We start from the raw sequence: 14104 nt of genomic DNA on the forward strand, positions 1-14104 counted from the left end.
CCCAGGCACAACTAATACACGCAGTGCCTACTTGTTCGTTTTTCCATCCCTAAAGGGCTGCACCTACAAGAGATACCTTGATAGAACATTATCATTCCAAGCAGGCAAATGGAACAAATGTTTAACCAACTTCATCTCAAACGCACTCTCGTACCAAACTTTTAGGAAGTTAATCTAAACTTATCTCTTTGACAAATTTCCCTGACCCCACTTCAACCTTGATGTACTTCCAAAACACTTCCAGATAAACATGACTAACCTTAACATGCCAATGTAAATTTGAAACTTCTCTGTAATGTCGCTGTCTGTATACAGTCTCTTCCCCTGTAAACTGCTCTGAACTGTTTGTGGTATGGTGGTATATAAAAATAAAGTTATTATTACTAGTCTTTAAGCCCGTTATATTAACGGGTGCTAGAATAGATTTGTGTGTCTGTCTTTCTTTCTGTCTCTCTCTTCTTGGCCGCTGTATGTCTGTCTGTCTTTTTTTGCTGTCTGTCTCCTTGGCCGCTGTATGTCTGTCTTTGTTTTGGTGTCTGTCTCTTTTAATCTGTCTCTGTAGCCCCTGTCTTTTTTTTCTGTTTGTCTCTCTCATCAGAGCAGTAGAAGGCCCCGAAGCAGCGTGTGTAGAGTGCTGAAGGCTGCTGGAGTTGGCAGGTTTGGAGTCGGGACCGTGGGAAGGGAAGGGGGGGTGTCGGGAAGGGCCTAAGGGAGCCGGTTGGTTCGCGGGAAGGAAGGAGAAACTGATTAGTCTGTACTGCCGACTCTGCTGTGATGGAGCTGGATGAGCCTGAAGCCGCGAGTGTGAGGCCATTTCTGCAGCCGCGAAGTGGAGAGGTGGAGAGCAGGGAAGCTTGTCTGGCGCACATGCGCACTCCTACCGCCACAGCCCGACAGAACAGGGATCAAGGAAGCACGCGGTGAAAGTGCGCAAGCACACTTAGCATTTTATTATTATAGATTATTATTATTTGAATACTGGTAATGGTGTAGCAAGGGTAAGAGGTGCACAGGGCGATAGCGCCCCTCCACGCTCCTTCCCCATCCCCCCTCACTGTCATATGCGCATGCCGCTTCCCTTCCTGTACCTCCTGTACCTCCTGGCGTGAGCAGCAACTCCCAACCTGCTGTCATGCCTGCTTGGGCTCTCCCTCTAACATCACTTCCTAGGCAGGTTAGGGGTTGCTCCTCACCACTAGGAATGTTAAAGAGGTACAGGGAAGGGAAGCGGCACAAGTGTGCGGCATTGGTGGACGGAAACCACGCCCATATCAAGATGGCGCCAGGGGTGGACTGCCCCCTCCCATCGCACCTCCCTTACTATGCCAATGAATACTGGCACCTTTTTTGCTAGAAAAAATATATATATATACTGTTTCCAAATACTTTAGGAACAAAAAATAAGACGACTGTTTCTTAAATAACGAGAGGCTGCTCCAGGCTGAAACAGCTTGAAAAAAAAAAAAAAAGAAAGAACCTTCCAAAACTTCCTTAAAGTGGAGGACCCTAAAAGTAGGGAATCTCAGCTGAAACCTTGCTGTATGAGAAGGCCTTCTACTATAAGGAATAGTAACTAAATTCAGTTACCTTGAGACCAAACCAAATATAATTTTAAATATAAGACATGCAGAAGGTTCTAATACTGCCGCATGGGAAAAACTTTAGCTGCCTGTACACTTGCTAGCTACACTGTGTGTCTGTGTTACATCTATGGCTCAGTGTGATTAAGAATGTGAGAATATATCCAATATGCATCCAGCAGGGGCATGTGAAACCAACCATGTAGATTTCTCCAAATAGCTATCAGATAACTATTCCCATGAGCGCATACTCGCACAGAATGAAGCTTACCATAACATGTCCAAATTCATTTCACTGCGGGTTCCTCTTCCAGGGAGTTCAATTCCTTTACGAGAAGAAGTAATGAGAAACCATCTCATCTTAATAAAATCAGACTGAGGATCAAACACAATACAGCTCTCCAGTTCATGTTAAGATTGTAACTCTATTCTTTCTAATAACATACATTCACTCAAGTGAGCAGACCCTACTTAGAGACCTATTTTGATAGTGAAAATAAAACTGTGTGCTCTAAGCATTGCACAGGATATATTTAAAATTTGCTGAGTGAATGGGTACATTATATTACATTACTCAATTTTTGTAGGTTGTGAATCTGTGAATGAATATTGACTAACTGGAGTGGAGGTTGTGAGTGTGTTGAAAGGGGGAGGGGTTCTATGAATGGCTAGGCATGCACGTGAGTAGGGGAACCAAGAGGGTAGAAATCTTTGGAGATGAGTCAGCCCTTGCATTCTCTTTTCTGTTATTTCTCTTCCCTTTCACCTAACCCCACCCCCCTTTCTGTCTCCTCTCACCTTGCAGGCCTCCTGCCAGTGAGGATTGAGCCACATTATTAAGCATATATGTAAACTATAAACAGATGTGTACAGATGCTTGGACATATAGACTTCAACAACAGCTACTATATATTTTTTGTTTGAAATGTACCTAAAATGAGAAAATGGGGGGAAAAAAACCAGTTGTGTAAATATCCATACAAACATCTTAAAATTTGTAAATTTGAGACCAAATGGATATAAACTCTCCAAAGTGAACAGCCAATATTATTCTATTCTATGTAGGATGGTGATAATGTTTTGACACCCTCCATGAGTTAAAATCGATCAATAACACATAACTGAAGCTCCTTTATGGCTTTTGCTTCTTTTGTTCCCAGTGTCAGCCTAATGCAGCTTCTGCGTTCTATAATTCAGATTTTACCTATCATGTGGTCTGCCCACATTTATCTGCTCATAAGTGCTTAAATAATATAGATAACGTGCTTTAATAATATGGATAACATGAGCTGTATTGCAATTAGATGAGATATACGATGCACACTTTTTTTGAATCGATGTATGATAGGCCCATGTTTCTCTTTCACCACCAGAGGCCGCCATTGTTCACTCAGTAGCAGAGATGCAGCCAATTTAAACATTTTTGCCTTTCTGATGGGGAAAAAATAAAATTCATCATTAAAAATATTGCATATGTCCAGAGTTGATCAGTATCTCCTCCTAATATTTCTCATGATTGTTGGGAAGGGAAATGATAGAAAGCTATAAAATCATGAGTGGGGTGGAATGATTAAATGGGAAACCCGGTTGTTTAACTTTTCAAGCAACACTAAAACATGAGGACACCCCATAAAAGTAACAAGCAGCAGACTGAAAACAAATCACAGCTTCAGCATTTGTTGCCAGAGGAAGTGGTCAAAGCAACTAAGATAATAGGGTTCAAAAGAGGTTTGGGCAAGTTCCTCAAGAGAAATCCTTTATTTGCCTTATTCAAAGCAACAAACGGAACTGCACCCAGCTATCTCAACAACCGTCTAAATCATAACAGCATATCCAGACCAAGAAGAACCCAGACCCTATTCTCCTACCCACCACTCAAGGGAACTCAGCACAAAAAAATGTACGACGGCCTCCTAGCGACGCAGGCAGCGAAGCTGGACCCCTCCATCTTCAATCTGCTGACAACTACAAGTGACTTTAAATCATTCCGAAAAGAAATCAAAACTCTACTTTTCAAAAAAACTATACAACCTTCTTATCCCCCCCTCGCTTCCTCCTCCTCCACGCAAACTACCAGCTAACCTCTCCCCTTCTACTATTATCAGCACTATGACCCTTTCAAGAAACCAACCCTTCTAGTGATCCTATCTCTCCCCTTTGCCTTACTATTCAACTCCCCTAATTTGTAATTCCCCTGCATCCACTGTATAAGCGTCCCCTGCATCTAATGTGTAAGCGTCCCCTAAATGACAACTTCCTGGAAATGTCCAGCAATCTTATACTGTAAATTGTAACTTCCTGGAAATGTCCAGCTATCTTATACTGTAATCCGCTTAGAACTGCAAGGTACAGGCGGAATAGAAGTCACTAATGTAATGTAATGTAATGTAAACTTGGGAGAGGCCATAACTAGGGTTACTAGATTTTTTCCTTCACAAAAACGAGGACATGTGGCCCTGCCCCATCCCAGCTCCGTTCCTCCCACAACCCTGCACCATTCTGCCACCCAACCCCAGCCCCACCCAAACCTCATCTCTTAATCAGGACCACATCTGAAGGGCACCTGTGCATGCACGGATGCGACACAATGATGTCACATGCATGCACACATAACATGCATGTTATGTTATCACTTCTCATCCGCGCATGTGCAGATGCCATCCAGACGCGGCCCCTAGATCAATGCTTTTCAAAACCCAAACTGCTGGTTTTTGAAAACCTGTCCGGACGCCTGGACAGTCCTCTAAAAAGAGGATATGTCCTGGCAAATCTGGTAACTCTACCCATATCCATCTCTGGAAAGGAACTATGGGAAATTGATCTTTTTTAAAAAAAAATCTTTATTGATTTTCCTGTCTTCAATAGTGCAATACATAAATATATCATATATAATAAGTCAATATAAGCACATTTAACTTTCAAATATACATATCCAACCAATTTCTCTCCCCCCCCCACTCACCCACCAAATGATAATTTAATAAAACACATAAACATAGATTTCCCCAATAATCTTACAGTAGTAGCCATATCCTTTCATCCTCCCACCCATCCCGTGTAAATATTTAAAAATCAAATTATGACAGAAATAACCCCCTCCCCTCCACCCCCCCTTCCCTGGATGTGTACCAAAATAAACAAAACCGACTCAAGGACAAAATCTGCGAGCACATAGAAAAAAATGGACAACTGAAGGAGAGCCAACACGGCTTCTGCAAGGGTAGGTCATGCCTCACAAACTTACTGCACTTCTTTGAGGGGATAAGCAGCCGGATTGATAAAGGGGAAGCCATAGACATCATATATCTTGACTTCCAAAAAGCCTTCGATAAGGTACCCCACGAAAGGCTGCTAAAGAAGCTGTGGAATCACGGGGTGCAAGGGGATGTCCACCGATGGATTAGGCACTGGCTGGCGGGCAGAAAACAGAGGGTTGGAGCAAAAGGGCACTACTCAGACTGGCAATGGGTCACGAGCGGAGTTCCACAGGGATCGATGTTAAGACCGCTCCTATTCAACGTGTTTATCAACAACCTAGAGACGGGGATGAAATGTGAGGTCATTAAATTTGCTGATGACACCAAACTCTGCAACAGGGTCAAAACCATGGAGGATTGTGAAGACCTGCAAAGGGACCTGACGAGAATGGAGGAGTGGGCAAAAAAGTGGCAAATGAGTTTCAACATAGAGAAATGCAAGGTCATGCACGTAGGGAAAAAGAACCAGATGTTCAGCTACAAAATGGGGGGAATATTGCTGGGGGTGATGGTGGACACAACTTTGAAACCATCAGCGCAGTGTGCGACAGCCTCAAAGAGAGCAAACAGAATGCTGGGCATCATCAAAAAGGGTATCACAACCAGGACAAAGGAAGTTATCATGCCGCTGTATCGTGCAATGGTGCGCCCACACCTGGAGTACTGTGTCCAGTACTGGTCGCCATACCTCAAGAAAGACATGGCAATACTCGAAGGAGTCCAGAGAAGAGCGACTAAGCTGATAAGAGGTATGGAAAACTTTACATACGCCGACAGGTTGAAAATGCTGGAGCTGTTCTCCCTGGAGAAGAGGAGACTTCGAGGAGACATGATAGAAACCTTCAAGATCCTGAAGGGCATAGAGAAAGTGGATAAGGACAGATTCTTCGAACTGCGAGGAACCACAAGCACCAGGGGTCACTCGGAGAAATTGAAAGGGGACAGGTTTAGAACCAATGCTAGGAAGTTCTTTTTTACCCAGAGGGTGGTGGACGCATGGAATGCTCTTCCGAAGGTTGTAGTAGGCGAGAGCACAGTAAAGGGGTTTAAGGAAGGTTTGGATAGGTACCTAAAGGATAAAGGGATTGAGGGGTACAGATAGCAGCAGAGGTAGGTTATAGAAGTAGAGGTAGATTATAAAGGTCAAGAATTCACTTCACAGGTCAAGGACCTGGTGGGCCGCTGCGGGAGCGGGCCACTGGGCGAGATGGACCTCCGGTCTGACCCAGTGGAGGCAACTTCTTATGTTCTTATGTTCTTATGACTCACAATCAAAAACCTATTATAGTGAGGTAACATAAGATGTCAACGGGCCCCATACCAATTTAAATATATTACTATGCCCCAAACTATCAGTGTTCATCCTTTCAAATCTATAACTGGAGCAAAGAGTTGCCCACCAGAAAGGACAATTTAAACAAAATTGATCTTCTTGAGATCTGCTGGTACTTATGACCCAGACTACCTACTGATGGAGAAAGGGTTCTCTGCTTGATGGACCTTGGTCTGACCCAACATGGCTTTTCTTACGTTATCACATAATATCATAGTAAATAATGGCAGTTAAAAACCAGTGTGGTCCATTCAGTCTGCCCAACAGTCACAAGGCAATGTTGAACCAATCTAGTATATTATTACATTTTACTTGCTAAGTTCCATTATAAGATGTCTGTATGACACTGTTTTAGATTAAAAATCAATAAAGATTTTTTTTTTTTAAAGATGTCTTCCCCTTCCCCCGAGATATGCAAGACCTGTGCTCAGATGATACTTGCTCCTGATCCGTCCTTGCCATTTTCAGGGCTAAGTCCGTAAAAAAGTCAGCCCTGCATTGGCCCTATTTCCCCAGTTACTGAGATGCTGTCAAAATCTACTCCAGCAGCTCCTGATCTGTCTTCCACATACAGGACACTATCCCACTGCTGGAGTTGCCATCAGTGGCTTAATAAAGATGAGCGGTGCCTGGGTCGGTGGTGCCCCTCCCCTGCTGAACGCACCCCCGTCCCCTTCGCTGGACCTTCCCTTTCCCTGGACTTCGGTGTTGGCTCACACATTGATGTCACTTCCTAGGCATGTGTCCCAGAAGTGGCATCGGAGAGGGCAATGATGCCGATGTGGGGAGCAACCTCATACTGGGGAAGTAAAAAAGGTATGGAGGAAGGCAAGGGGCACATGTGCATGGCAAAGAGAGGAAAGGGGGAGGGGGAAGAGAAGGAAGGGTGCCACACACTTAGGAAGAATGCGCCTATGTGGGGTTTAGAAGGCCAAAAAAGAGCTGAGGAGTTTCAAGTAGTTGGGAGCCAACACTTCCTGAAGCAGCCGTTTCCGGTGAAACACTTGGTACCGCATTGATGTGACACCTGCTCTACATACTTACTATCGCGTGGGATAAGTATATTTTTCTTCATGATTATTTGAATGAAGACAGCATATAACTGAGAGTGCTTGAGGATAAAATTTGTGTTTTCCCTGCATTGCTTAAGGCTTTCAACCTCTCCCAATGTGAAAGGATTTTTATGCCAATGACGTGACTTATCCCTGGCAAATTTTCCCACACTTTTTTCAATCAAGATGGTGTATGTGTGTGTGTGTAGTGGGGGACGAGACCTCTGAGGCTCTTTCCTTTAAATTGGTTCGGCTAAGATGTTTCTGAAGCCTTCACACTGACAGAGATTTTGACATTTATTTTCACCTTGTCCTGTTTTCTGTGGAGTGTGTTATTCAGTAGAAGGGTGTTGTATTTAGTATTATATTGTCCTTCCACACTTGTGTTTGTGGATCTCGAATGTCCACTTGTGGACATTTATCTGAAAAAACTGATGGTTTTGAAACTCACATGCCCTTTTTCAAATAGAGATCCCACATGGTGTTTCCTTGTAAAATGGTGCCAGCTGAAGAAACGGGGCTCCCCTTTTTTGCTGCCGACATTTGCACCTGCTGCCTTAAAGCGATTGCTAAAACATACAATGAAACAGTGGTGAAGCGAAGGTGAAAGGCACCCCTTCCCTACCCTCTTCTCCATCCCCCCCCCGCCATGTGCGTATGCACCTTCCCTTCCCCATACTTCTTTAACTTCCCCAGCATGAGCCGCACCACCAACTTGCTGCCACGTTGGTGTCTGCTCTTCCTCTGACGCCACTTCCTAGATACAGTACCTGGAAGTGACATCAGAGGGAGAGCTGACACTAGCATGTGCAGCAGATTAGAGTTGCCAGTGGCATAGTAAGGGGGTGTGGGGGCCTTCCACCCAGGGTGCAGTTTTCCTCAGGGTGTGGCACCCCTCCACCTCTCTGCCCCACCGCTCCTCTCTGCGCGCATGCGCCCTTTGCCTTCCCCTGTACCTTTTTTAATTCCCTGCATGAGGTTTCTGCACTTCCAGGACCCATGCCTAGGACGGCAGAGGGCAAGCCGACACCGATATGGTTATGCTGCTCATGCTGGAGAAGTTAAAAAGATACGGGGAAAGGGAAGGGGATGTGCATGCAGCAGGGTGGTGTGAAGAGAGTGGGGGAGGGGCGACACTACCCTCGGGCGCCGCTAACCCTTACGACGCCACTGGGAGTTGCTGTTCATGCAGGCAAAGAGCTAGAGGTAGAGTGGGGGGAAATGAAGGCATATGTGCGGTGGAGGAGTGGGAAGAAGTGGGTGCCATCCCCCGCCACCCCTCTTACTAAGCCACTGCAGTGAAAGTAGGCACAGGGCTGTCAATATGAAAGGTTCCTGCATATTTTTGCTGGCAGTTGAAAGAACCCACACTGTGAGAGCAGGGGTAGGAGTACCCCTGATGGTAGAGAGGAGTGGGCTTTCTACACAGGCAAACCGCTTTGAATTCTACCTTCCCCGAGTGTATTAAGGTAAAAATTTGCAAACCATCATTAACCCAGAAAGCTGTGGTGTGTCACAATATTCTGAATTAACAGACATGACCTAGTCACTGAATATTGTGATACACTACAGGGCCTAGGGCTAGATTTCACTAAGCCCACCGATCGTGTCCCGACCAGTTTGCGACCCCGACCCAATGCACATGCACATGAGGGAAATGGTATGCAAATGTAGGAAGGCAGCGATTCACTAAACAATTTCAGTAACACCGACTGGGCTGGCCGATCAAAAAAAGAAGCGACTGCTGGGGACCAGTCGCTTGCGTCCTTTACAACTGTCCTGCTCTCTGCCACCCTGCCTGCCTCTCTGCCGCCCTGCGAGCCTGTGTTTTTAACCCGTGGGTTAAAAGCGGGGATGCACTTCGGCATTCCTGAGTTTTCCTGCAAACTCCGAAAAGGGAGTAATGTAGGGTGCCACACTTCGTCATTTGAAGAGATTGTACAAGCCTCCCCTTGCAGCATGTTCTGTTTATGTTCCCCTCCCTTCCTTCCTTGCGCGGAGAGCATGCGCAGACCACCTACAGGTAAAGAAGATGGTCTGAGCATGCATCAGGATCGCTCCACAGCAATCCGTGTAGTTGGTGTGGGCCATGCCTCTGATCGCCACGATTTGCATGAGGACGCGTTGTGAATCGCCCACCCGGCCGGCCACGGATTGGATTGGATCGCCCACGGATCGGATCGGATCTATGAGGTCAGTGAATCTAGGCCTTAGTCACTTAAAAGCTCACAAAATGTGTTCTTTTCAGTGAATTTAAAGGTGGTTTCCAGTGTGATTTTAAAATTAGGTTGCACACGTTAGTTATTTTGAAAGTGATTGATTTTCCTTTTACATTTACTTGATATCAATCTTAACATGCCAGAAGAGATGCCAATAAAAGTGTGAATTATGTAGGAAAAGTAAATAAAAAGTACAATTATAAATCATAGCCACCTCAGAAACCATAAATATGCACTTCTCACCACTAGATGGGACCAAAGTCTACCCTGCATCTCCGTTCTACCAGTGTGTGTTATGTTGACACCAGGCTTATTTTATTAGTTTAATGACAGTCAATAATCCACTTTTCAAAATAAAACACCAAAGCTGTGCCAACATCAGAAAACGATGACTCTAAAGAAGGCAATTTTATGAGCTGGCACCTCAGTTAAGGCACCAATAGTGTCTGAATGTTATAGAACAGTAACACTTGCATGTATAATTCATGCTAAGAATTGAAAATTACATGTATAAGTGACAGCACGCATAAGTTGCTTAAAATTCAGGTTCAGTAAATGGCGGCCAAAGTTAGTCACTGGGAAGAATCTGCACTAAGAGCTGGATTCTCTAACCCAGTGTTCTTCAATCACCAACCCGTGGACCGGTGCCGGTCTGCAGAAATTTCCTGCCAGTCTGCAGCCAGAACGTGGCTTGGGCTTGAGGAGATCAGTGCACAAAGTTGCGTGCAGCGGCTTCTACGCACGTCCTGCGCCTGATCTGGCAGCCTTCTCTCTGACGTCGCAATGTCAGAGAGAAGTCTTCCGAATGATGCGCGGGACACGTGAGATGCCGCTGCACGTGGCTTTGTGCACTGATCTCCTCAGGCTTGAGGCACGTTCTGGCCGCGGACCGGGCAGTGAGGAAGAGGGGAAGTAAGGGAGCCAGCTGCGGGCAGCATAAAACGTCCAGGTGGGAGCGCTGGCATGTTTCTTGCAGAAGGGAAGGATGACAAGAGAGACAGCTGACTTTCTTAAGGCATTGTTTGTAAACAAGAGAGGGCAAGATACCCAGCCTCACCCAACTGCCGTGATAAAGGAATGGTACATTGAGGGAGGGAGACAACAAAGGTAGGGGGAATGATTTTATTTTCAATTTAGTGATTGAATTGTGTCATGCTTGAGAATTTTCATCTGCTGTCTATATTTTGTACTGTTCAGGAAGAAATGTATTTGTTTCTTTTTCTCTGGGGTTGTACTGCATGCAGAGCCTGGCATCTTTGCGTTTCGTTTGAATATATTAGTAATTTTAGTTTTTGGTCCCGTATTTACATAGGGGTAATCTGTTCTGATAGGAATGAATGTTGAGAAGCATACAGTGTGCTTTGTGCAGTTTAATTATGTGGTTAACCATTATGTGTTGTGAATAAGATTATATTGTGTGTATATATGAAAAATGAATGGGAAAAATAGTGTTACAATTAGTACTATTATGGGGGCAGAGATGGGCGGGGTCTGGCTCACAACTTAGCCCAGTGCTCTTCAACTGCCAGTCTGCGGACCGGTGCTGGTCCACAAAATAATTCCTTCATTTCCGCCGGTCCTGCTGGTAACGGGGAGAAAGTCGAGCTGGCTCGACCGACCTGCATGCCGGTCCGATGCAGTCCCTCCGTGGCAGCGTGGGCTGGCTCCCACCTTCATCTGCCCTCAGCATGCCGTTGTTGCAGCTTGAATTCAGTGGAGCTGGTCCTATGCTAGTTCGGGAGGGGGCGAAGCAGTGCTCCCACACTCCTCTCCGCTAGTGGCTGGACATGAACACAAGGAGCCGAAAGCCAGAACTCTCTCATCCACCACAAAAAGAAACAGGACCCAATTCTTCAACTCTTAACCGCCACCATAGAACCATTCAGGCATCAGGCAACGGCTCCCTCAGCTGCCAGATCGGAGTAACTGTCAAACTGGAAATCGGTAGGGGAACTCAAAAGAAGCAAACACCAACGAGACTGGAAGTCCCAAATGAAAACAGCAGAGACAGAACAAAAAACCAACAAAAAGAAATTTAAAAGAAAACTCAACAAAGGCAAAATAAAACAAAACAAAAGCAGGACAAGGGAGACAGCACAGAAGATGACCTAACTGGCCGCCATCTTGTTGGAATATTCATTTCTATCTCTATCTCTACCTCTGTCTTTATATTTTTATCTTTACTTTTCATAAATTGTTTCTTCAGGTACTTTAGTTAGATTGTGAGCCTTTGGGACAGTTAGGGAATTTCCAAGTACCTATCTTATTTATTTTTATTTATTGTATCTTTTAATGCATCATTTTTGTAAAACTCTTAGAAACCTCACGGTTATTAGCGGTATATAAGAATTAAATTAAATTAAAATTAAATAGGTGTAAAAAGGTTGAAGAACACTGCTCTAACTGGTGGCTTTGTTGGCGGCCACCTTAAAAGCAGCTTGCAATCGCATGTCACGTGACGGTAATGGTTACAGAATTACACCTCCGGCAAAGGTAGGTGCCGGAAATGTAGACCAGGGTTTTCCAGGCCTACATTTCCGGCGTCTACCTTTGATGTGAATCACACCTCCGTAAGTGCCTGTCAACAATTCCAGCATTAGTCAAGCTTACAGTGGCGTTAGGTGGCCTAAAGGGCCTACATACAGAGGCATGATTCCGGTGCCAATTTTTTAGGTGCTGGTAGGCACCTTGATACTTGGTTAAAAACATCATTTAAATGGTGTTTTTTTTACTGAGCTTGGGCACCTACCAGCACCTAAAAAAACAGTGCCGTTTAGAGAATCCAGGCTATTCTCTAAGGGTGCTCTGAGTTGAGTACCCTTTATAGAATAGCGATTAGTGCAGATTCCTGCGCCCAACTTATGCCTGGTGGGTGCATAAATGACCTTATTGCTAACAGCTCATCAACTAATTGGTTTGCATGTGTAACTGGGATCTGTGCCCAAATTTGGGCAACCTTTATAGAATCCAGGGTGACATACATGTGAATGGAGCATGCGCATGTCATGAGCATGTCGCCATATATATTAATATAATCACAGCTATAGTCCAATTAAAAGGTTAACCATTTATAATTGTGCAAAACAAATTATTTGTATATGTTTGTGAAGTGCTCAGACCAATAAACCCATATAATAGTGATGTCACTACAATGAGGTTTTCAAGGGGACCATCATCGCCTTCACAAGTCCCCTGCCCTCCCTAAATACTGAAACCTAACTTGTAGATCCATCCAACTTATTATACTTATCTGTATTTGGGGGCAATTAGTATTGTTAACTCTCACTGGTGACTTATTAAAATTAAAGTGCAGGTGTTTCAGTAAAATCCTGAAAGTTTTTTCTTTTCTGAATTGATTCCCGTCCCCCCCCCCCCCGATCCGGATTTCGTCTCTTCGTCAGAGAGGGACACTAAGAAAAAATCAAATCAAACAAACAGTATATGTCAACTAAACTTAACTTAACAAATTGAATCGTAATAACTTTAAGATCTAAACACTATTAATTTCCTGAAAACCTATATAATCAAGTTCTTATGAACCTTTTAAATTCTAATATTACCTAGTGAAGGCTCGCTGAGTTCAGGAACAATCAAAATGGACGGGCCGTCTGAAACTAAAGGATTTGAAATACACAGTCTTAATTCAAACACGCAAAAATGAAGGTGATATATCGAGATTTTTAATACAAAAAGAGCAGCGTTTGATATATAACTGGCAGACTCTGGAGCCAATGGGTTTAAATTTAGATATTGAATGGCTAGCAATATAACTTTTGGAGGTTACTCTTCGATGTTGCGTTCACTTCCGGCAGTCGGGTCGACTATCAGTTCCGGTTAGTTACTATAAATAGCATGCATTTAGTGGAGAGTTTCAGACGGCCCGTCCATTTTGATTGTTCCTGAACTCAGCGAGCCTTCACTAGGTAATATTAGAATTTAAAAGGTTCATAAGAACTTGATTATATAGGTTTTCAGGAAATTAATAGTGTTTAGATCTTAAAGTTATTACGATTCAATTTGTTAAGTTAAGTTTAGTTGACATATACTGTTTGTTTGATTTGATTTTTTCTTAGTGTCCCTCTCTGACGAAGAGACGAAATCCGGATCGGGGGGGGGGGGGGGGGACGGGAATCAATTCAGAAAAGAAAAAACTTTCAGGATTTTACTGAAACACCTGCACTTTAATTTTAATAAGTCACCAGTGAGAGTTAACAATACTAATTGCCCCCAAATACAGATAAGTATAATAAGTTGGATGGACCTACAAGTTAGGTTTCAGTATTTAGGGAGGGCAGGGGACTTGTGAAGGCGATGATGGTCCCCTTGAAAACCTCATTGTAGTGACATCACTATTATATGGGTTTATTGGTCTGAGCACTTCACAAACATATACAAATAATTTGTTTTGCACAATTATAAATGGTTAACCTTTTAATTGGACTATAGCTGTGATTATATTAATATATAGTAATTTTCGTCACAGATTACAAAGAAATTTATCTCTCTAATTTGTAGTCAAATGAGCATGTCGCCAAACATATGCAACGTATACATAGAATACTACTGGTTGTGTGAATTGCATGGTGCACCTAGGCGTGCCAACCTACACCAGATATTGACATAACATAAGTTGGCACACCTTACTCCCAGCATGCCAATGTGG

The sequence above is a fragment of the Geotrypetes seraphini genome, chromosome 11 (assembly GCF_902459505.1).
Source record: "Geotrypetes seraphini chromosome 11, aGeoSer1.1, whole genome shotgun sequence".
Lineage (NCBI taxonomy): Eukaryota > Metazoa > Chordata > Amphibia > Gymnophiona > Dermophiidae > Geotrypetes > Geotrypetes seraphini.